The sequence below is a fragment of the Natator depressus genome, chromosome 6 (assembly GCF_965152275.1).
Source record: "Natator depressus isolate rNatDep1 chromosome 6, rNatDep2.hap1, whole genome shotgun sequence".
Classification (NCBI taxonomy): Eukaryota; Metazoa; Chordata; order Testudines; family Cheloniidae; genus Natator; species Natator depressus.
The window spans coordinates 52,751,356-52,777,268 of record NC_134239.1 but is presented as its reverse complement, the minus strand read 5'-3'; the positions used below and the strand labels follow the sequence as shown (position 1 = coordinate 52,777,268).

Sequence of the window (25,913 nt, the reverse complement as noted above, 5' to 3'; positions counted from 1 at the left end):
GAAGTGCAAAATATTATTAGGGAAGGATAGAATTTCTACAGTGTCCCCAAGCATCATCATCAGAGCATCCCAAATGAATGAAATTCTCCCAACATGAACCTCACCCAACTCAGAGCTACAGTGGGCACATTTAAAATATTTATTTCCGGTGTTGAGATCTTATTGTTCCAGTGGTATTCAACATTGACGTATAGTCACTATTGTTGAAATAGGGAACATCTCTAATACAGGAATTAATTTCTTAAGTGTGCCCATTGTAAATACAGTATCCAGCTCCCACAATATTACCCAAGCTTCCATACTTTATCTAAAAAAGCCCAAGCCTGCTTCTTGTCAACAGGAGAGAGAGAGAGAGAGATCATTGCTGTCATTTCTATTTGTGGGAGATGCTCAGATACAAGAGTGATTGATCCGTAAGAACCTAGATAAAGACTAAGCCAAAGAAAACATCAAATAAAATATTACACTTCAAAGTGAAACACAACGTACAGCTGAAAGACCAGATGATGAAAACAACAATACAGTCTCAAAAGTACTATAGCTGTCATGTTGGATAAAGACCATCATAATTCAGAATAACTGGGCTACATCAACAATGGGCCATATAAATGCTCAGAGAAAACATAGGAATCCTAAACCCTTAACAAACCACAATGGTAACTGCACTACCATGGAGTCCATCTGAAACTAGATTCTGTTACCCTTCAAAACTTACATCCCACTCACAAAGTTGGTAACATATTTTGACTGGTAGAAAAATAACTCCAATTATATGTCCTTTCATGGTAAGGACCTGATTGTAAACCCCTTATTCTCATTGGTGAGATGTTTCTTACATGAGTCATCACACTGATTTCAAGTGAAAGGAGGTTAAGAGGGTTTAGTTACCTGACAAGTGTGATGTTAGGTAACTAAACACATGTTAGGTAACATCAGAGTTGGCAGCAGCAAGGGCTGGGTTCAATATCTAGGGGATCCATTCCAATAACACAATGCAAACCGGCTCGAGCCCCCACCCAGTGACCTGGGACAAATATATACCACCCCCCGCTGGGCACCTTCAAGAGGCAATACTTCCCCTCTCGCAAGCACATAGTCTGAGTGTAGCAAAAAGCCTTTTAATAACAGAGAGAAACAATGTGGCATTATGTTGGGGAGACACCACCAACAGGATTCATAACACAACCCATGAGCAAAAAAAACCCACCCCAAGCAGATTGGGGCATGCCCCTTTCCCTCGGGTTCTTGAGTCCCAGCACCCAAACGTCTCTTGAGTCCAGCAATCCACAAATCACCCAAAGTCCAAAAAGTCCAGCCCCAGAGTTCAAAAGTTCATCTGCATAGTGTTACTCCCCAGTCTGGCTAAAATGTGCCTGTGTGTGGGGGAAAGGGGTAAGGGGCACCTTACGTGTCCTGAAGCTGGCTGCCCCACAGGGCTCTGCTCTGCTACGCTGTCTCCTGAACGGCTCTGCTCCACCACGACCGGCTCCGCTCTGCACAGCTCGCCGTCTCACGAACAGCTCTGCTCAGCTCGCCGTCTCACGAACGGCTCCGCTCCACCACGACCGGCTCTGCTCTGCACAGCTCGCTGTCTCACGAACAGCTCTGCTCAGCTTGCTGTCTCATGAACGGCTCCGCTCTGCACAGCTCGCCGTCTCACGAACACACCACTGTCTCACGAACGGCTCCACTCCACCACGACCGGCTCTGCTCTGCACAGCTCGCTGTCTCACGAACAGCTCTGCTCAGCTCACTGTCTCACGAACGGCTCTGCTCAGCTAGCCGTCTCACGAACACACCGCTGTCTCACGAACAGCTCCGCTCTGCCAGCCTATCCACAAACAGCACCACTGCACTCTAGATCTTCCAGCTCCCCACTACTTGACATAGTGCTCAGTGATTTCAGCTCTTAGTGATTTCAGCTCATAGTAGTGGGGGCCTTAGTGCTGGTGCACCATAAGGCCAAAGTGAATGCAGCACAGTACCTGTAGCAAGACTCTTAATAGACCCAAAATTAGCTCTGACATTCCACAGTGGAGAGAGACAGAGGTGCAATTGGTGCTTCAGGCCCTCATAAAGGGGCCCACACCACCAGGTACTAATACCTGTCTCAAGTCTCTCTCCCTTCACAGAGTTTTGGAACCCATGTCCCTTGCCTAGCGAGTGCTACTCAGTTGATGGTGAGTCCCTCCATCATAACAAAAGGCCAAGTACAGTTCCAAGCACAGTTCCCATAATCAGGGTAATAACAATTTACTCTTCCTGCCCCAATAACAAAGACACTGGGGATCCCACAACAGCCAAAGTGACCATTTGGGCAGTTATGGCCTCATTCAAACCCAATCTGAAAATCACTTCACCTATTTCCATTTTTAAGTATTTTCCTTATCAGAATAATCAGAGAAGAAGGAAGGAGAGATTGAAAACATGCACCAACACACCATAGAATGTGATCCTAGAGCAATAAACCTCTGTTATTGCTTGGCTCTCAGGGCCTTTTTCCAACATACTTTTGTTGCCTGTTTGATGCTCTCCTATCATGTATAGAAACCCCACTCCATATCCTAACACCAACATATGCAACAGTGATAGCCGCCAACAAAGTCATCACAACATCATGCTTAAGTTTATCTTCTTTAAACAAGAAAGCTGAGTCCTAAAGACTGGCTGCTTTTGTTTTCTTAAATGATGTCAGTGTTGCTGCATCAGTTTACACCAGGAGGAAACGTAGCCCTTTTTTAATTAGTTAACATTTGACACTGAAGACATTAGCCAGGTCACATTTTTTTTTCATTTACAATTGTGCGCCCAAAATTAATTGTACTCATATGTTTTTGTGGTTAATCAATTGGCAGAGATTTTATTGGATGCTAAAGAACTTGTCTCGTGCATGTTGCTCTAGTAATTGCAACAATGCAGTCAGCTAGCATAATGAAGTCATTATAGTGCATATACTGTACTATAGTTATCATTAATTGTACTTTACATCAGATGGTCCACGGAAATTCTGACTCACAAAGGTGGATGCTTTCTTTCTATCTTTGAAAATGTTGTCTTGTGTCATAATCCAAACAATTTCTCACTTCTTACTGGAAATTTCAGAATTCCTTTTCTTACTTTTCTATAAATTGAAAAATGCAGTTGCTGACATAGGGAATATGCAAAGCATTTATTCACAGAGCTCAGAATTAGTTTTATGTGTGTTATGCAAAGTGCCTTCTTTTGCAATTTAGCATTTTGACTGTGTGGCCTACATAACCAAATGTGTCATTTGTTATATTGTGTTTTACATATTAACTACTGACGATCCAGATTAGAGGAAAAACAAGAGTATCATGTAGGTCTTGTTCAAGTCCTCAATCACATTGGCAGTTTACATCCAGTTAGTGGCCAAATTCTGTTGGGTTTTCTTCCACAACATTTTGAAGATTCAAACTTTCTATTCTATCCTGACAGATAACAGTCTTGCCAATCTCTGATCATCTCCAATCTTGATCACTACAACCACTTTTCTGTCTGACCTCCCTGATGCACATAATGCTTGATTGCTTCTAAGTCCCTCTAATCCATCCAAACGGTGGGCCACTAAAACAATCTTCTTAGTCTGCTGATCTGACTACCATCAACTCCTCTTTGTAAATCTCCACTAGGACTGATTGTGAGAATTGTGAGTAGCTACAACTCCAATTTACTTCACTGGCAGTCACAAGAGGCTCAGCAACTCTGCAGATCAGGCCCAAGGTGCCTCATATTGCACACTCAAAAACTGAGAAACCCAAGATTAGAGGATGCTTATGAAAATATATGTCTTATCCCTACTATGTCTCAATTTCACGTTCTGTAAAATTGGCAGTATAATATTTTCATATCTCACAGTCATATTCTGAAACAGAATTAGTATCTGTTAAGTGTTTTGGCATCTTTGGATACAAAGTATTATTTGCAAAGTATTTAAATCAAGAATTAACTATACGCAAACGGTATGCAAAAGTGAGGTGTAATGTTAGACTCTTTCTCCAGACAAAGCCCTGGTCTACACTGCGTGGGGGAATCCATCTAAATTACGCAACTTCGGGTATGTGAATAACGTAGGTGAAGTTGACGTACTTAGATTGACTTACCGTGGTGTCTTCACCGCAGTGAGTCGACTGCTGCCCCTCCCCCGTCAACTCCGCTTGCGTGTCTCGCAGCACTGGAGTACAGGAGTTGATGGGAGACCACTCGGGGGTCAATTTATCGCTTGTGATCTAGATGCAATAAATCAATCCCCGCTGGATCGATCGCTGCCCGCCAATCCGGCAGGCAGTGAAGACATACCCTGAGATACTCTAGTCTTACATAATGAGCAGTGGCACATAGTTCCACAAGCATAATTTGCTGTACTATTCAAAAACAAATATTGCATACAGCTTCACATAACATATACACTTATTCATCTCTTACGAAAGCCCCAGAGGAAATCCTTCATGTTTAACATTAATATTATTCACAAGAATGTAATAAGTTAGCAAAGAACATAATGAGAAGTGTAAGCCAGAAGTGAAACAGGAAAAAAGCATGGGGTTAGGGTGGGCTAGATAAACTACAGTAGAACTGGGTCTCTTATTTTTATTTCTCTCTCTCTGGGATGCTTTTAGAACAGACAATTCATTAAGCTTTCCCTCTTATAACTCTCATCACAGTTAATACACCAGCAATCTCAAAGGAAAGAAATGTATTATATAGCATAAGTGTACAAGTGCCCTTAAGGTCAAAGTTTTTTAAAATCACTACTCTATGTTCTTGGAGCCTGCTTTGTTCTCAGAATTCAAAGGTATTCCTACTCCAGATTAGGGTTGGCCAGAAAACAAGAATTCTGATTCATGAAAAATGTTGAGGTGTCAACATTTGGTTTCATTCTGCGTCAGAATAAAAATTTGACCTTTTGAAATTTTTAATGAGAAAGAGAGTCCCTATCCAGAATAGTCTGATTGGGAGTAGGTATTTGAGCCTGGGTCTCTCACATCCCAAGTGAGATCCTGGGTCTCTCACATCCCTAACCACCAGGCTATTAGATATTCTTGGGTATCTTGCTCTTTCTCCTTCAATCCTCTACCCAAGAAAACCTCCTAATGAAAATTTCATCAAAACTCATTTGTTTTCATAAAAAGTTTCAGTTTTGACAAACTGGCATTTTCTGATTGAAAACAAGTTTTATCAAAAAAATTTCCAACCAGCTCCACTCCAGATGCTTCTCATTTATCCATTTCAGACTCCTGCCTTCCTCTTTACTGAGTAATGCTGCTGTTTTGATATTGATCCTATGTCTACGAAAAGATCTTCTGCCTAAACTACTTATGTCTGACCTATAGTTGTGGTCAAACCTAAAAAGGAGGGTGAAATTATGACCTGTTAAAATCAATGGCATCAGGATAGGATTTCACCTGAGGTACATATTTAGCCAAATGCTCAGCTGATGTATATTTCCGTAGCTCCACCTGCTGAGGATCTGGCCCAATGTTGTTTGCTGAACAGAAAATCAAGCAACCAGGCTGTCTTTGGTCAACAGTGTTTATGGGAAAATAGGAGCTTCTTGCCATAGCCAGTATCTAGGGTGACCAGATAGCACGTGTGAAAAATAGGAACCGGGGAGAAGTAATAGGCAACTATATAAGACAAAAGCCTGAATATCCAGACTGTCCCTATAAAATCAGGACATCTGGTCACCCTACCAGTATCATAACAGTCAGTCAAGACAACTAGCATGAGTCACATTCCTTGATCTTTACCTCTAGAAATATAGACACATTTTTCCATTGTTCCCTTTTTATGCATGTATGTGATTTTCCACATATGGTACTAGGAGCTAAAATTTCTCAAAGATAACCTTTAATCTCTAACATAAACCTATCCTAATAAGATGGAGGGATGGTCTTCTGGTTTAGACATAAGACCAGGAAGTCAGGAGATCTGGAGTCTATATCTGGCTCTTCCACACACACTACCTGTGTGATCTTGCTCAGATTATTTCATCTCTTTGTGAACTTGAAGCTAATAGTCTCCCACCCAACAGGGCTGTTGTGAGGCTTAATACATCAGTTTTTTCAGGGTGTTCCTATCCAATAGAGATGAGTATCATAGGAAATGAAGTGGGTTGACTGCACTGAAAATAAATAATCATCCATGTGCGAAAAACCAAACAAATGCTTCTAGCAGTGATAATTAGAAGCCATAAAGTATTTATCAAGATCCAATTGTTCCCAGAGTTGAGGGAGTTTGAATCTAGGGGTGTTCATTCAGGTCTGATTTTCAATTTTAACACTCCAGCAGCACTAGGGCTCCCTTCCCGTGAATGTCTTATGTACCTAAAAGTTCACGCTACAGGGTTTCAGCCTGCCACATGAAGGGGTTGTGAAGGGATTCCCCTCTCCCCCTCAATGTATTCTTGGGTTTCTTCATTTGCTTGCTTTTGATCTCCTTTGTGTCAAGCATAAGGGATGGCCACAGCTGGAGATGGGACATTGGGTTGGGAAGGCCATGGCTCTGAAGTGGCACTGAACATTCTCTCTTTCAGGTGGTTGGCTGCTAGTTCTTGCTCATGTGCTTAGGTCCTAACTGATCACCATATGTGGTGTAGAGAGAATTCCCCTCTCTTCCCGCAAGTCAGATTGGCAGGGACTTTGGGCTTTTTTTTTAATCTTCCTCTACAATGTATGCATCCAGGTGACTTGCCAAGATTATCTGTGTATATCTCTCTCAATCATTTCCCTGCTGTTCTGAGGCCTTGGCACCAATGCACCACAGTCCCGCCAGTTCTCTGCCTGTGGAACATAATAGTCTAGTCTCCCGAGGGCTGTAATACTTAGGCCTAATTTTGGTTGTGGGGCTAAGTGTTCAGGTGCTGGGTGGTGTTTTTGGCACGTGGCATGCAGGAAATCAGACTAGACAATGTCATTTCCAGTTGTTTTCCAAGCTCTCCAAAGCATATCTGGCTCAATTTTTTCTATTTGTTTTCCAAGTCCATTTTGATCACTTTAAAAACAGTGGCCTAGATGCCGAGTTGTGCCTGACTAGTGCTCAGCACAATTTGAATCAGGATGTAAGGGGGGATCCAATCAATCTTTATACTCTCCTAGTTCTTGGTCAATCTGTCTTGGGAAGCAGCAAGCTTCTGACTCTGATGTGGGTTTTGTGGTGGATAATCAGCTGAACATGAGCTCCCAGGATAATGCTGTGACCAAAAGTGCTAATGAGGTTAACACAGGAATATCAAGTATTTATTATTTGTATTATTGTAGTGCCTCGGTGCCCCAGTCCTGTTATTGGTGGTTGTTCTTTAGGAAGTTCCAGTCATCCAATCAGGGAGCAAATGTAATCCACACACCTTCTGGGAGTGGTGTTCTGTCCCATCTAGTGGCACTGAGAGCACTTAAAGAGAGAGATAAAATGAGTTTGCTCTACAGTCTTAGCTAACAGCCAGTTGGCTTTTACCTAATGCAGTAGAGGCTCATGAACTAAGCTCCAGAGGTCCCCGGTTCCATCCTGCCTGCCAACGACCGGGGTCTGTTGGCATTACACAAACACAATGCCATGTTACTTTAGATGGCCAATTACATGCCAGGAATTACAAAGTGCAAATAAGTGAAATGAATATACACGCCCTTTCTGTTGAAATTGTTTACATAAATTACCCGTGAATATTTAGGAATATTTCTGCAAATGTAAGGGCTGCTTCAGAAACAAATAACTGACCAACTCCAGAATTAGCATTTGCAGATAGCAGCACAACAATAAGGAATGAGCTATAAGGTCCAGTTTTCCAATGTGGAGGCCTTAAGTGAATTTATATTTACATATCATAATCACCCCTAATATAGTCCCTATTCTAGCTTCCTCTTCTGAAAGCCTCCTACTGAAAATAACTTGATGCTCTTTATGTAAAAGTAAACTGCTCCGGAGGCAGAGGCCAACAGTCAGGATAGGTATGTGGATTTACATATTCTGCTTACTCTGATCCAGCAACTGCAAAGAAATTCAGCAGACAGGCATGGTGTCTCTGCCTATCTGTCTCTGCTTGACCCGAGTTTGACTTTGGAGCTGCAGCAGGCCAAAGTAAAGAGGTATTAACAGCTGGAACAGGTAGTGCAGAAAGAATTAGAAAGAAAATGACTGATTAAACTATTGATCAGCCTCTCTGTTTAAACTAATATACTGCTACATGTAGAATTAAACCACAGAAACTGAATTCCAATGAGGTGAAAGGTCCAATTCAAACACACAGTAACCAAGGAGATTTAGAGTTCAGGAAGATCAGGGTCAGGGAAGAGAAACTTGAGGCCAAGCTTGGAAGTACGGGATTGTGAAATTGGAGAAGGATCTGTTTGTAGTGGGAGGAGATGGGGCATGTGAAATGTTCAGACACATTTCTGATATACCTTTTCTATATTCTGGAGTTCTCCCTTCACTAGAAATCATAAGCAGATTCAGTAGAATTAGGAGTGCTGGGACACCCAGCATTTCCACTGTGGCTTGTACTTATAAAGCAGATATGTTGATGGTCCTAAGCCTTTATATAGTTAATCCCCATTCTGGTTCCACAGCTCATCTTTCCTGTCTATATTCAAATACTTCTTAAAGGCTCACTTCTTTTGCGATGCCCACAAGAAATAAGTTAATGTTCTTTTTTAAAATGCCAAGTTACTACTACTACTGGGTTTCCCACTGTCTCCTGACTTTTCTGCATCTGTCTTTTAGACAGTAAGCTCTTTAAGCCTGGGGCTCCCTTGAATCTAGTACAGTGTAAAGCACATTGTTGACAAATAAATAATAAGACTTAATAATCCCTCCCTGCTGACAACCATTAGCGTACTGAGTTCTACTATTCCACAGGCTCTCAAACTTTTTCATAGTGTGCACCACCTCTTAAACAGAGAAATCCCATTCACAGTTGTGAAGATCCTCTTCCAATCACGCTCAAATAAAAACAATTGCTTATATGGAAAAGTAACATTCGAAAAGCATTAAATTTACTCTAGCTATCCTTTAAGGTACTTCAGGAGCTGAAACTGGAATAGAACTAGCACCTTATGACTAGTGAGTTCACCACAGACTGCCAGGAAGGGGTCTATGGACTACAGCTGGCAACCAGTGTACTACTGCACATGATTAATAATTTATCTGAGGAGAGTTCTGAGACAAGTCCTTTATTTTCCCTACACCTCCACCCATTATCTATCCATCTAGCCTACAGAGTTGAAGACTGCAGGATACTCTAGAAATCACAAAACCATATTGCTGCTGTAGCACATGGATGTTGTTCATCTTTATAATTTTGCTAAACAGTTAATATTGAAGTTGGTCCTCATTAGGTGGAAAAACTCAGGAAGAATCACTTTCTATAAATATGAATCTAACCTTACTGAGTACATTTCTTAATTAATGTTACATTAACTGGTTGATGATATCTGGTCAACTAAATTAGCTGATCTGAATGTAATTAAAACTTCAGTAGGTGGTGGGCTCCCATTTACTGTCATGACCTGTTTCCTGTGGAAAAAAACAACAACAATGCAAAACAAAATATATTTCAGACTTACCTCTGTGTTCTTTCAATTGGTGCTCACTTTAATTAATGGAAGGTTAAAATAATACAGCAATGATCAGTTTATTTGATTTTTAAGCATGTGACATAGAGTCTTTGTTCATTATGAGGATACTTATTAAAGCAGTTTGATAATAATTCTTTTTGTGCAGAGGACTCAGCAGAGCACTCTGTCATCTATATCATGAAAGACAGAACAAACAGGAACCAGGAATCTTGGGAGAGGAGGGGAACTTTGTTTAAATTCCAGGGGCTTCCTGTTTTCTGTTGGGTCATAAATATGGTGATCAGAGACACTCTCAAACCCCATTTATGTGAAACTCTCAATACAAACAAACTAAAGCAAAAGTATTCAAACTTTTTTGGAACCAAGCATAATTTTGGTTTGGTTCTTAGTGTTTTTATCTAATTTAACTAATTCGTCCTCTCTGTTTTAAATACCACTGGTGTTTTGTCCTTGTTGACTCTGCGGATCTAACTCTTTCACTATTTGACATTAAAAGTTCCATTTGTAATAGAAGTAAAATTCACACCAGAATCTGGAGGTGATTACTGCATTTTGAGTGACCACAGTGATACAGAAACACTCTGCTTTTCTTGTCTTGTCTTGTAACATATGATCTGTTTAGTGCCATATGATCTAAATGCAGTGCAGACATAAGCGCTGCCCTCAAGAAGTTTACAGTCTAAACAACAAATAAAACAACAGGGCAATCAGAGATATCAAGGGCCTGATGCAAAGTTTACCAAGTCAGTGGAAAGACTCCCATTACCTTTGGTGAGCAATGAGCAGATCTACACTAGAAGCGCTACAGCAGTGCAGCTGCTCTGTGTCTGGTGAAGACACTCTATACCAACAGGAGAGTGCTCTCCCATCAGCATAATTACACCACCTCCACAAGAGGCAGAAGCTATGTTGATGGGAGATCACCGGTGTGGACAGCACTTAGGTTGCTTAACTTGTGCCACTTCGGGGGGGAAGAGGGGTGTCTGTGTGTCTTTTTCACACCCTGACCAACGTAAGTTAGATCAACTTAAGCGGTAGTGTAGACCTGCCCTTTGACTCAGAGTCTAAAAGTTGACCTGAGTGAATGCTGCAAACAATTTTCTGTGAATATTAACTTGATTTTAAGTGAATTTGTTCCAAATATTTATTCCCCTTTAGTGGTTACTGTCTGCAAATATGGTAGCCAATATGGTTACAAAACATTACAAAAGAATATTCACAGAAGGAAAATTTTGAAATCATCATAAGAATGAGGACTTGCACCAGCAGCCTGATTCTCACAGATTCACCCATCCAATCAGGAAAAAGAAACATACCATGTATGCCATGTGTCTAGTCAAACAGCTTGCATTTTGAATATCAAATGTTCATGCTCATCTGCTTGTAAATAAGCTACAGATCAACAATTATTTGGTGAATCATTTTAAATAATAAATCTGTGAACAATCATGATCTGGCTGTGTATAATTTGCAAATAGAACAGGAGGGGTATTTGTTGAGAACATCATTTGTTGTGTAAATTATTTGTTGTTTATTTACCCTACTTTACTTAGGACTTTGTTAAATAGGGTCTGCTCCTGTCAAGTGCTGTGCGTAAATTGCTGAGTACCCTCTAGCTGTTGAGAATTGAATGGTTTTGATGTATGTCTATCTATCTATAGGTTTCAGAGTAACAGCCGTGTTAGTCTGTATTCGCAAAAAGAAAAGGAGTACTTGTGGCACCTTAGAGACTAACCAATTTATTTGAGCATGAGCTTTCGTGAGCTACAGCTCACTTCATCGGATGCATACTGTGGAAACTGCAGAAGACATTATATACGCAGAGACCATGAAACAATACCTCCTCCCACCCCACTCTCCGGCTGGTAATAGCTTATCTAAAGTGATCATCAAGTTGGGCCATTTCCAGCACAAATCCAGGTTTTCTCACCCTCCGCCCCTCCCCCCACACACACACAAACTCACTCTCCTGCTGGCAATAGCCCATCCAAAGTGACCACTCTCTTCACAATGTGTATGATAATCAAGGTGGACCATTTCCTGCACAAATCCAGGTTCTCTCACCCCCCTCCAAAAACACACACACACACAAACTCACTCTCCTGTTGGTAATAGCTTATCCAAAGTGACCACTCTCCCTACAATGTGCATGATAATCAAGGTGGGCCATTTCCAGCACAAATCCAGGTTTTCTCACCCCCCCACCCCCATACACACACAAGCTCACTCTCCTGCTGGTAATAGCTCATCCAAAGTGACCACTCTCCCTACATGATTTCCATGATTTCAACATTTTCCATCCCACCATCAACCTCAGCCTGGTCCAGTCCACACAAGAGATCCACTTCCTAGACACTACAGTGCTAATAAACAATGGTCACATCAACACCACCCTATACCGGAAACCTACTGACCGCTATTCCTACCTACATGCCTCCAGCTTTCACCCTGACCACACCACACGATCCATCGTCTACAGCCAAGCTCTGCGATACAACCGCATTTGCTCCAACCCCTCAGACAGAGACAAACACCTACAAGATCTCTATCAAGCATTCTTACAACTATAATACCCACCTGCGGAAGTGAAGAAACAGATTGATAGAGCCAAAAGAGTTCCCAGAAGTCACCTACTACAGGACAGGCCTAACAAAGAAAATAACAGAACGCCACTAGCCGTCACCTTCAGCCCCCAACTAAAACCCCTCCAACGCATTATTAAGGATCTACAACCTATCCTGAAGGATGACCCAACACTCTCACAAATCTTGGGAGACAGGCCAGTCCTTGCCTACAGACAGCCCCCCAACCTGAAGCAAATACTCACCAACAACCACATACCACACAACAGAACCAGTAACCCAGGAACCTATCCTTGCAACAAAGCCCGTTGCCAACTGTGCCCACATATCTATTCAGGGGACACCATCACAGGGCCTAATAACATCAGCCACACTATCAGAGGCTCGTTCACCTGCACATCCACCAATGTGATATATGCCATCATGTGCCAGCAATGCCCCTCTGCCATGTACATTGGTCAAACTGGACAGTCTCTACGTAAAAGAATAAATGGACACAAATCAGACGTCAAGAATTATAACATTCATAAACCAGTCGGAGAACACTTCAATCTCTCTGGTCACGCAAGCACAGACATGAAGGTCGCTATCTTGCAACAAAAAAGCTTCAAATCCAGACTCCAGCGAGAAACTGCTGAACTGGAATTCATTTGCAAATTGGATACTATTAATTTAGGCTTAAATAGAGACTGGGAGTGGCTAAGTCATTATGCAAGGTAGCCTATTTCCCCTTGTTTTTTCCTAACCCCCCCCCCCAGACGTTCTGGTTAAACTTGGATTTATGCTGGAAATGGCCCACCTTGATTGTCATGCACATTGTGGGGAGAGTGGTCAGTTTGGATGGGCTATTACCAGCAGGAGAGTGAGTTTGGGGGGGGGGGGGGGCGGAGGGTGAGAAAACCTGGATTTGTGCTGGAAATGGCCCAACTTGATGATCACTTTAGATAAGCTATTACCAGCCGGAGAGTGGGGTGGGAGGAGGTATTGTTTCATGGTCTCTGTGTATATAATGTCTTCTGCAGTTTCCACAGTATGCATCCGATGAAGTGAGCTGTAGCTCATGAAAGCTTATGCTCAAATAAATTGGTTAGTCTCTAAGGTGCCACAAGTACTCCTTTTCTTTTTATCTATCTATAGTATTTAAGGAGTGTTATTCTCCCTAGCATCCAGTTGTCATCTAAAACTATGGGTCCCTGATTTGCTTGTATTTGGTAGATATAACTGGGCTATATGGTTATAAGAGAGGTTGTTTTCTTTCTTTTTGTATGTTGGAGAAAGGCACAAGTGAACCTAGGTCCTGATCCAATATCCACTGAAGCCAATGGAAAGATTTCCATTGACTTCATTGAGTGTTGGATCAGGACCCTGGCCATAAAGTGGCTGGGTATGGAGAAATGTAGGTGCCTCCAGACATGTTAGTCTCCATGTTAGTGCCTCCAGAATTGCTAACCTCTTCAAAAGGGATGGGGTGATGTGGCCTGAGGGTGAGGTGCAGTGAGGCCAGTGGAGCTAGGGAAGCGTGGGAAAGGAGAGCAAGGGCTACCTTTCCCTAAAGTGACAGGGCTATTGCTAAAGCACGGCCCATCTGCACATGCCACAGGGCCTGATCCTAAGCTCATTAAGGTAAATGGAAAGGCTCCTATTTCATTAAGTGGGTTTCGGATCAAACTTATAATGTAGTCCTGTGTCTGTCCTGTAACTGGACCCATATGTTCCCAAACACCCAGAGAAACTGAACTGTATTCTGTATAGAAGACAATAGGTCTGTACCAGCTTCTCGCATAAGAAGCGCTGGTCCTTAGCTTATTAACTAACCCATCAGTAAACAATGTTAAAGGTCTTTTTTCCAAGATCACTGAGTGTATCTCTTAAATAAAATTGCTGGCTTTTTTATTCCAATGCACTAAATCAGGGATCGGCAACCTTTGGCACGCAGCCCAGCAGGGAAATCCACTGGTGGGCCTGGCCGGTTTGTTTACCTGCAGCGTCCGCAGGTTTGACCAATCACAGCTCCCACTGGCAGCGGTTCACCGTTCCAGGCCAATGGGAGCTACAGGAAGCGGCGCGGGCGAGGGACGCATGCCAAACATTGCCAATCCCTGCACTAAACTATAAGATCAGTTTAAAGTGTGATGCTCATGCACTGTATCTTGCCAGACAGAAGTTTATTATTAAAATATTATCCCAAAAGATATTAGGAATTATGTATATTTTCATTTATAAATGGTGTTTCCCGCTAAAGATAATTTAAAATGTATCTGTGAGTGAGTGAGCGAACGAACGAAAGAAATTGCAAAAACAGTTTGTTCAAGAAACATGGGTAAAATACTGTAAATCACTTTCTTAATAACCATTATTTCCAGAGAACAATCATAACTTGGCTGACCATAGCACACCATAGTGCCCTGTGTTTGTCTCTTCAAGCACATGTAGGTTAAGCCAGAGATCTCAAAAATACTAGGTTATGGGACAGTGGTTCTCGAAATTATAGCTTTTTAAATTAACATTCCTTTGGCCTTAAAATTCCATTTACTGCCCTGCAAGATGAACACTATTGAATTACATTCAGTTCCTGCAGCAAAGACATTCTTTTTCTGAAAGACTGGTGGAATTTTAAGGCTCCCAGATTATAGCTAAGAAAATAAATCATGCATAAATGTTCCATTTTGTAACATTCTGTCTAAAGCTGTCTGTATACTCAGTGATTGGTCAATATGAGTGGATCATAGCAGATCCAATTATTAACCGAAAATACAGAGAGTGTGTAACAGGATGGCTTGCCCCTATCATGGTCTGGGGCCACCCAACCCTGTTCAATTATCAGACCCAACTGGAAAATGGGCAGGTGTTTTCTATAAAGGATGGAGAGAGCACTGTTAGGAGGAGAGCTGCAGGAGCCAGGTTGATTCTTGTGACTGCCCTGGAGTAAAAAGAATGGTAGAGAGTGAAAGGCCCCGTGTCCCTGCAGCCTGTGTTGACTGGGGAATAAGCATTCAGGTATTGCTATTCCACCTGAAATAGCACCCACAATTTGACATTCATTCCACATTATCAAAGCTCTTTAAACATAAAATATTAAGAATTCCATACAATGAAAACAACATGGACCCCATTTCCATGGAAGAGGCAGGTATTCCAACTTTTGGAGGCTCGCCACCTCAAAATCCCATCTTTTATAGTCAGTTGTATCATTGATCACCTTCGCAATAATCGTTTAGTTTGAGTTATAGGTTATCTTCCACACGAGCAAATAAAAGGAACTTAGTGTAATAAACTGACTAGTGTGAAAGGCCACTGTCCTTTACTGGAAACATTAAGAACTGCTTGGTTGTGTTTCACAGAACCTGTATTGCTAGTTGCTGACAGTTTCTCCTTTAGCTAACATTATAAGGATCCATGCTTTCCTTGCAGTAAGATCTGAGTTCCATCCCTTCTGCTGCCGTGAAGTTCTGCGTAGCTATAATGTGCAGCATAGTGACAACTATGAAGTGGTAGAGGGCCATGGACTTGTTACAATATGCTGGTGCCAGAGTACAAACACATTTATACAAAATAGTAAACTTAGGTCAGAAACTGAATGTTGCTGCCTTTGTGTGGCAGAGCCTTAACTCATTTGTCCTGCTGTAAGGGTCACTGCACTGTGCTCTCAATTTACAAGGGAGTACAAACCTACACAATTTCTCAAAATGACAGAAGGAATTGTTACACCAGAAGGATTAAGTACTGAAGTTTTGTAACTGTCTACAGAAGGAAGAAAATGGAATCACTGCATTCTTCCCTGTATGCACTTTATGATAACTCATTTGTAGGTACCTGATGACTAAAAGTATAAATATATTAGCCAGTTCTTCATATTAAATCCTTTTAAAGCCACTATACACTATGTGGCTTTTCAAATGAATTATCCTGAGCCATGGCCATAGTCATGTTCTAAGAGTCACAGATTTCTGAGTTTACACCAGGGAGAGCTACTTGCTGGCAAATTAGAAGCATCCTTACGTGTTTTCGCTTTCTTGTTTCTTTCTCAGTTTGGGCACGATGTCTTCCCAGCATTATTGATGGGCTGTGTGACTGACATCTGCTGAGGAAATCAACGGAGACTTGCTTCCTATAAATGACAGGTAAGCACATCAAAAGCTCTGATTGGGCCAAACTCAGCTGTCAGAGGGAAACAAACTCCCACAGTGAATTGTAAACTAAACATGATAGATTTCTGCAGACATTTTTAATCCAAACTGCTACTACTTTGACTCTGTAACCAAACAGATTCAGATTTTGATATGAAAACCAGAACAACTAGAGGTGTGTGTGTGTGTTTGTGTTTGTGTGTGTGTGTCTTTCTCCTCCACTGGCATTGTCAAGCTGTACAAAAATTATGAGCCATATTGTGGAATGCACAGAGCACAGATCTGCGGGATGGTATATGCAAAAACTGGCTTAAAACTCTTCTTTACACTCCATTGATCTCAGAGCAACCTCTGTTCAAACCTGTCCTCCCTCACTCCCTCCCTGGGCAATTAAAGCAGATGAATTACAATAGCTACAAAAAGCCACAAGAAACTGAAAACACATCTGAAGTTTGGCATGATAAACAGGCATTCTGGCCACACTTTCTTTTCTCCAGCCACAATCCCCTTTCTCTGCTATAGCAATAGGGAGGTAGAGTGGCATAAAAGCCTGTACACTGGGCTGTATGTTACCAAAGGATCACACTTTACCTTGAGGTGGGTTGATCTTGTAACAAACATTAAAAAATCAGTCAGGCTCTCCAAATTAATGAAACTGCTTTCCAAAATAACACGAGATTTTAAAAATAACATGCTTTAGTTTGTGGTTGTTATTATTTATTATTTAAGCCTCTAGTTTCTGGAACTTCAGGGTATACTCAGGTTTTTCTCTGCACCCATGAGGGCTAGAAACTCACTTTTAAAAAAATGTAAGCTGAAATTCTCATGCAATCAGTTGCCTCCAGGAGCTGGGGCTTTAAGAAAAACATGAACTAGCATGACACTTATGATAAAATCATGAGAGTTACCCACACTGTTGTTTCAGAACCACGTAAGCCAACTTTAAGACTACATGAATGTGGTCTGCTGCAAATCAGCCTTCCTGCACCAGAGGCTCAGAGCTTTGGGGTTTCTTCATTATGTTTACTTCCTCCATGCCATAAATTTGCAGGCAATGACTAGGTCACTTCCCCATGGAGTGACTCCCCCTCACATTCAGTCTCAGAGACTGGCAGATTCCTCAACAAAGACGTTGATACAATAGTCACACAACAGTGTGAGGGACAGAGGCAAGTTGCAAACAGATGCACTGACATTGTTATCCAATAGAAAATGAGCCAAATTCATCCCTATTGTTAACTCCACTGTGCGGATCATTTTGAAGAGGAGTAAATATGTTGTTTTCTTACCCCTATATTCCTGCTTTTTGAAGAATGGAGGATGATTTCCAAGTTGCCATGTATTCTTGAATCTGGTATATGCTGTGCTCTTAGGAAGTTGTTCTAAGTGGTATGGAGTTTATTGTGTTAGAAAGCAAGCAAGTTGTGACAGCTGCCAAATGAAAATTTTCGCTGGTGCTCACAGGGTTCACATGTCCAGTCAGTTTCATGCACTGTTTAACACAACAGGCAAGCCCAGCAAGGCAGAGAATATCTGAAAATCACTTACCAACTCTCCCAGACATGGATTTAGATTTCCTGCTTAACATGACATCTTTGTTTGGGAAATAAAGTCTGAAAATAAAAAGAAAATTTTCAGTATAGGCTAAGGGTCTGATCCTGTAAACACTTAATAACAGACATTGAGCCAGATCCTCAGTTGGTGTAAATCAGTATAGTTCCATTGGAGTAAATAGAGCTATGGCAGTTTACACTAGCTGAGGATTTGCCCCAGAATTCTTGCTACTGCAAATAGTCTACATTGAGGCCAATCGGAGCTATGGGTTCTCAGCATGTCTGAAAATCAGGCCGTTCCATTCATACCTAAGTGCCCAACTATATACTTAGACACCCACATTTGAAGATTATGTCTTTGGTGATTAGACAGATTGGTCATGAGTAATGAGGGCCTAACAGGGCTATCCCACCTGTTAAATCTCCTCTCCTTTACTTCTTTAAACAGACAAAACTTCAGTCTGACAGCTACCTTTCTTTCCCCTCTTCTCTCAGGCTGCACAATGGAGAAAACGGCAGGGATGAGCAGAAGGAAGAAAGGGAGGAAGGGGCAGAGGCATCTAGTTTCTTCAGTGCTGCAAGATAGACTGCAGCCAAGGGAGGGAGAGAGCAGGAGTGTCTGGCACCTTCAGTACAGCAGCATCACAGAGTACAGGCAGGGAAAAGGAGCAGGTGAGTTTGGTAGCCTCCAGCCCATAAGAAACCTTCTCCTTTCATTGAAAGTATAGAGCAGCCCTGAGATCACTGCATACTCACAGGCTGCTTTCAGTCCTCTTTGAAGCTAAAGAAAGTTAATGCCAGAGTATGAGCACAGGAGGAGCCTCAATGCAGAACTCAGTCCCCTCCTCAAGTGGAGCCCAACTGGGGGATAGTAAAGGCAGAGGAGTGAGGAGCTGGCCAGGGAGGCAACAGTTACAGGCCTGTGACCTGGAGAAAGGATGGGAAAGGAAAAGCGGGAAGCAGAGCTCAGGGGCAGGGGCCTTCTGCTTTTCAGGAGAAGCAGGGGGAGCAATGTGGAAGCTATAGTAGAGAAGGATTGTGGGGATGGCCCTAGATCAGCTAGCATGGTGGCTGATTTTGTTGGAAGATCTTTTTGTGTGGGAAGGAGCGTAAAAAGAAAAAGTGTAGTGGAGTATCTAATTATCTATTTGCTAATCCCAGGCCCAACACTTATTTGGGGCATCAGCCATTGCTGTGACCAGGATACATTTAGCAAATTCAAGAAAGTAGGCAAAGATTTACTGGCGTGTCACAGGGGAAATGTTCAAAAACTAAGTCTATGAACTAATGTCAGGAAGATGTAGGGAAACCCCAGCACCAGCTCCAAATAAATTATTATGTGAGCATTCTGCAATTTAGCCAGTTGGCTCTCAGAGCATGACTGGAAGCAGAATCAGATTAAGATGCTCTAGGCGTGTATATTTCAAGGACCCCAGCTTCTGGAGACATGATTATTTTACATTAAAATAACAGCTTTTATTTTTAAGAAGTAAGTTTCTATGCCTGATCTTTGGGAAGAAAAGCCTTAAAATATGACCCATGTGTAACCACTACAGTGACGGTTGCCTGATACAATAGCTCTGAGTGGAACTGCCCCATACATCTCAATGGGGTGTTAACTCTAAGACCCACTACTTTGGGATCCTCACCAGTACCACCCGCAGAGGATTCTATGTAGCCAGAGGAGAAGAGTGCATTGGGTCTGTCCCACCCACCCAAACAGATACAGTCTAGCTACTTGGGGGAGTGGGGAGGAGGCGAGAGGCATCCCTGCCTTTCTGAGGCTCTCTGCTGCCACCTCTGCAACTGCTAATGGGAAGAGAGGCCCCTGGTTTCACTTCTGGGGAAAGAAAGGGGCCTTTGCCTCCACCTCTGCTTCTCTGTCAAGAGAAAGCAGGCCCACTGCCACCACCTCTTCAAATAGCACATGGGGTCATGGCACAGTAGGGCACCCTGTGTCTTGGTATGCACAGGGCCCCAGATTGCCTTCATAGTAGGGGAGAAATGATTCTAGTATGCCTTTGTAGACTCCTGTTCTTCATCTGATTCAATACCAGGTGGGTCTCCTCTCACAGATTATAATAGCTTTAAGGTTGCTCTAAACTGCACCATCTACAACTGTCCCATGGCCCATTCTAATGGCTTGAGTCACTGGGGTACAGGAAAGCACCAGACTTTTCTCCAGACAATACCCCCTTCGTGTTGGGCAAAGAGGAGAGGTGGTATAGGAGTCCTAATCCTAAATACACAAGGATTCTCCTACCCAGGAAGTTTCCTTCATCAGCTGGACCACCACAAGAGACCTAAAATCTCCAATGGAGAAAGGAATCTGGCCTTTGATTTTCAGTGTGTTTGGGGTGGACTGTTAAAAAAATTAGGTTGCTTTCTTAATGCTCTCTCATACAATTGTCATGAAATGTATTATAAAATGAAGATATAGGGACAGATCCTTAGCTGGGGAAAACCAGCTGGGTGAAGCAGTGCCAGTGTGCAACATCTGACCTATATTCCCATCTTGGGAGACAAGAAAAGACATTTCACCAGGAGAATAACCATCTCAAAGTAGCAGACATTCTTCTTGGCTTTCTAAATGGATTGCAGTCCCTCCTCAGCTTGACTGGATTTAGATAGCACACTCCCTCTCTGTTAATGGCGGTCTTGGCTCCTTAACTCCATGCTAGGGATGTACAGTACAAGAGTACACCAAAATAATCCACTTAGCATTCACCAGCCCACTGCAATTATGCCATTGCTTTGCTAATTATGCTGGCAGAGAGCTTGCTAATGTCTCCTCCATCTCTATTTGAGTATTTAAACATTTTAATGAATATGTTATTTAGTGTAATAAAGCCAGAGTTTCGTATTAAATTAATAGAGCAGTGCAACCAAGAATCCCATAAAAGCAATTTACTCTTGCTTTCCATGCAACTGATCTCCTAGTACCACCGGTTTGGCCATTTGAATTCTACACTGTCCCATGGACACTATATAAATACTATTCAATTACAAATGGCTATCATATTCAAGTGAATTTGATTTTTTTCCCTTCTTTCAGCCAATCACTTCAAACAGCAGTTGGTACTTGGATCTCTGTTGATTTCATTCCTGGATTTGTTTTCCTTGAGGTTATTACTTTTCATTTTTTAATACAGATACAAGATGTATCAATGTGTTTTCAGTGCTACTGTAAATAATCTTATCAGGCAGCCAAGTGCTTTCCCAAGTGCTAAGCTTGGGTAAACAGGCTTACACTGTTTCTCCAAGGGGCATGGAATCCTCCCCACTGGGCTGTGAAGAGTCTAAAATTCAGCTGTTAATAGTAGCCTCCCATGCACCTGCTCCAACCACCATAACATTCCTCTGAGCTGATGCAAATAGAATCCTGGGGATGATCCTGCAAGTTGCCGAGAATCTGAGTGAAGTCTATGGGAATGGTGGGTATTGATCCTGTCCCAGGAGATACTGCACACCTTGCAGGATCAGGTCTCTGCATAGCACATGTGTGAACTCATGATATGTACCCCTGCATGCTGTCCTCTATCCTATCACAATGGAATTGCACCATTTCACTGCTTCTTTGGCATTCTCACCTATGCAAGAAGAGACAAAAGTTTCCACCGTAGGAAAAGAAATAAAACAACTCCCTCTTCCCCCAGTGTTGTGTATAACTGGTGAAAAGTTCACATGAAAATTTGTACCATTTTGTTTCTGTTGATTTTGTGCCCTATAGATTTCACTTTTCACTATAAAATGAAATGGCTATTTTCAAACTGCAAAGATGGACAAATGCAAATGCTGAATTTCAAATGAGAGATTCTGAAGCCCTGTTTTGCTCAGAATTGGCTGGGCTTTCACTGGGAAAGATGTGTGCGTGGAAAAGGAGCGGTCATCTTCAAAGCAAAGAATTTAAGAAACATAGCAAAATTCTCAGAAAATTGACTCATATTTGAGTTTTTAAATAATGAAAAATGCCTCCACTTTTGGGGGGGAAGGTAATTTTTGTGTTTAAACACTTACTGCATCTCCACTGAGAACTGATAATACCAACTCTGCAATAGCTTTCAAAGCTTTCACAGCTCTGTGGTGACATAAAAATCAATGTTATGTCTGGAGTCCAGGGATCTGGAATAGATCTGAAGTCTTTGGCCCAGATGCATCCTCAAGGCTGGCTTTTGTCTAAACAGATCCTGCTGGAAAGTCAGCTGGCATGAGGAAGATGCTGTGAAGAAAAGCAAACACACCCTCTTTTATGGCACGTATGGGGGGGTCCTAACTACATCTAAGGGGAGTGATGTAATTGTTGGTATCTTATTATAATTGAAAGTTGCTTCACCAGTGGAAATCCTAAAGAAGATCAGGTGGCTGCAACACCCCTGCTGAGTGTATCTGAAAAGCAGATTACTTTTATTTTGGTGATTAAATATGGATATTGGTACCTAAAGTTAGGTCCCAAATTTGGAAATTGTTGGCCTTATTCGATTCTGCTTACTGTGGTGTCATGAGAGTTTTTCTACCTACAACTCTGCTGAAATAGTTTTGTGATCTGGAGAAATTATCCCTAAGGTCTAGACAGAGAACAAGTGTTTAATTCTCTTCCCTGTGCAAAGCTCTGAGAACATGGTAACTTTTCCAGGGAATTCCACAGAAAGGGAGGGACAGAATCGTACTCTCCTCTAAGCTATAGGCTGCTGTCAGAACCAATCCATGGCAGCGGTAGCCTCCACAGCTGCCACACACCTCTAACCCAGGAGAGTGTTTGTCTAGTGGATACGCTGTGTTCCAGCCCCACTGGCTATGTCCCCACCTTATCGTTGGTATTCTGCTCCGCAGCATGCGGATAGTTCAACTACCTCAGGAGTGGGTTTTCCACACCTTGTTGTTCACATGCAGCAGAAATCCTCCAGCTCCTCCGCTTTCAGGCCGCTCTACAGACCTCATTTTGTGCTGGAAGATTTTCCCCCAAGATTGGACCTAACTTCACTTGTGCTGCAGATCAGATTTGAATGCTTAGTGCCACTCTCTGAGAAGAAGGTAGAACCCAGAGGTAGTTTCCACTTCAAACAACTAAATTTGGTTTCTTCTATTGTTGGGTACAGCATTAGCTGTCTGAAATGGAAACTCTTCGACATGAACAAAAAGGAAGTAAAACTTAAAAATCTACTTCCTGAGCCAATGCGAGAAACAAAAAGCTATATGTTTCACCTTGCATATTGCTGTTACGCTGTGAGTACCTTTCCCAGGCCTGAAGAAGAGCTCTATGTGGCTTGAAAGCTTGCCTTGCTCACCAACAGAAGTTGGTCCAATAAAAAATATTTCCTCACCCACCTTGCCTCTCTAATATCCTGGGTCTGACAGGGCTAAAATTACACTGCATACATATCTACTAGTATGTAAGCTGTTTGGGATAGGGACTGTGTTTGTATAATGTGTTACAGACATGGTCGTCCCTAGGGTGGTGCAGGGCCTGGGACGATGCCCCACCTGCCACCGGCCCAGGTTCAGCCCCCACTCCACCCCTTCCCCCAAACCGCCGCCTCCCCTCTTCTTGCCCTGCCCTGCCCTGCCCCCCCGCTCCACCCCCATTCCACCCCTTTCCCCAAGCCCCACCCCGTCTCTTTCCGGCTTCCACCCCCTCCCCCAAGTGACTCTGAAAGCCAGCAGGTCACGCTCATTGCTGCTGGCACCAGCCTCCTGCTAACCTGCCAGGCCTCCCAGGACCCCACGTCCCAAAACACAGGGCACCCCAAAGTGCAGGGCCTGGGGCGGTTGCCCCAGTCCGTCCTATGGACAGGACAGTTCTGATAACAGAACAGGGTCCTGTTCCATGACTGGGGCTCCTAAGCACTACAATAATACAAATAATAATTCCACATAGAAACAAAATCCTCTTTCATTTACTTCATTCAAGCTTTGGGTCCCATAATCAGTCCCGGCACCAACTATGCATTAGCCAAGGGGAAAGGGATAGATGGAAGAAGTTAGGCAGCTCGTGTGCTAAAACCACGTATCATGCCCTCCAGGGCTAGTCTACATTTAAAAGTTTGGTGGCATAGCTATGTCAGTTAGGCATGTGAAAAAATCACATCCTTAAACAACATAATGATGTGGACAAAAGCCTTGGTGTAGATGCAGTTATACTTGGGTGGGGTGGGGGAGTCCTTTGCTGATATTGTTTATTTCATTTGGTATAAGCTGCATCTCCAATAGAAGAGTTTGCCAGTATAGCTTTACCGGCAAACCCTCTCTAGTGTAGATAAGACCTAACATTATTTCATTATTTCCTTGCATGACCACATCTGTCTGTCTGTGCCACATGTTGTCTCTTGTCTTATACTTGTAATCTCTTTGAGGGCAGAGACCATTTGTTTGTTCTGTGTCCAAGTCACTACCACAATATAAAAAAATTATTATAATTCTAGTTTCTATGATTCCAGCTTTCTACCCTGAATGAACAAATGCAATGAACAAAACTCTGACTTAAACCCTCATTTACTCACTGGCATACTTGTGAAGCGTGTGTGTCTATGCACATTTGAAATAGAGTCCCTGGTGGATGATTTACAAAAAGTGCGTCCATATACATAAATTTTACTATCATCTGAATCAATATGCAATCCAGTCTACTGCTAAATCCTTTCCACTTTTATTTTGTATGAATTTATTACTCTTCACACAGTGCTCTGAAGTTTAAGTCAGGGGCTGCATCTTGATTACTCTAATTACTCTGCATTCTGAAAGCGGTGTACTCGCACCAACTGAGCTAAACGTGCGTCAGTTACTATCCTAAATCCCCCTACTTTAAGGGGTTTACAGACACTATCCCATCATAACCTGCTCCTAGCTGATTTTCAATAAACAGGAGGACTGCTTTTCCACCTCATTTCTCTTCCATTAATACTCAGTGACTTCAATGGGAATATTAGACATGCAAGGAATGCAGGATCACCCTGAGGCATCAACCTGAGAATGATTTTTTTTCAGTGAGTTTGAAGGTTTTTGTTTTGTTTTTCCTTTGCTTTTTAAAGTTACAAGGCTGCAAATAAAACCAGGTGTTTAGATGTTTTCTCCACCCCTCTGGAGACGAAGGCAAGTGATTAATTCAAAACATAACAATATCTTATATTTCTATAGCACCTTTCATTGCAAAAAGCACCAATCCCAAAGCACTTAACAACCTAAATAAAGTAGGCATCATTACAATTCAGTATTTGCCATTCATCAGGGATTGTAATACTATAGCTCCAGTTTTAACTATAGGATAATTATTGCAGATACCTAGAGTAATGAATGTTGAGTTTTCAATGACAGACTGTTTGTGGGTGTGCAGAATGTGAACCAATTGTCCCAAAGCTAAAACGTAGCCACCTGGGGTGGAACACATCATCTGTTCAACAGCACACAGGAAAACTATGCAACAGTTGAAAAGAGGCATTGAAAATTACCACATCCATTTGCAACTGAAAGATAAATTTTAGGTGTCTGAACTGGAACTAGGCCAGAAATGCTGACATTAACAACCTCTTCTCTAATGAAAAGTGATATGGGTTCTTTAATAGTTGCAAATAATCAGGACTTTTGTTTTAAATATCATCTGAAAAAATGATTTTGTCCAGTGCCCCTTCTGGTACCCTACCAGGGCACTGACTCCAATCTGGGTCAATGGATTCAGTACCCCTTAATAAGTCACTAAAGCAACACCTTCAGTTATCTTTAGAGATTTCCATCTCCTAGTACTGACAGGTCAGCTCCTGCTTAGTTTCGCGAGATCTAACGAGACCACAGTCCATGGTACTGCTGCCAAGGATATTAGAATCATTTGGTGTTTCTAGAAAAAGTGAGTTTGCTGAGGTAGGCAAAGTTTCTTAAAAGTTATAGTAAGTTCTTGCCAAAGACATTTATCAGAGCTTGTAAAAATGGATAAATGTGCATTTACACAATGGAGTGAAATACAGTAGCTTCAGAAAGAATAATTGTCTTGAACAGTGCCTTAAAAATTGTCTGAAAATGCATATACTTACCTGAGAGACTAGAATAACATTTTAGAAATCTGCAGCAATATATCTA

At 42.1% G+C, this 25,913-nt stretch overlaps 1 long non-coding RNA gene across 2 annotated transcripts in view; it reads right to left on the bottom strand.

Moving 5' to 3' along the window:
- The window catches only part of LOC141990045 (uncharacterized), a 54,245-nt gene extending 36,513 nt beyond the window's left edge, over positions 1 to 17,732 (bottom strand). For both annotated transcript variants that reach the window (XR_012640058.1, XR_012640059.1), the window contains exons 1-2: positions 17,586 to 17,732; positions 16,169 to 16,277 (exon numbers count right to left, since the gene is read on the bottom strand). This is a non-coding gene — a long non-coding RNA (uncharacterized LOC141990045). The remainder of the gene's footprint in view (positions 1 to 16,168; positions 16,278 to 17,585) is intronic.
- Between the last annotated feature and the right edge of the window lie 8,181 nt (positions 17,733 to 25,913).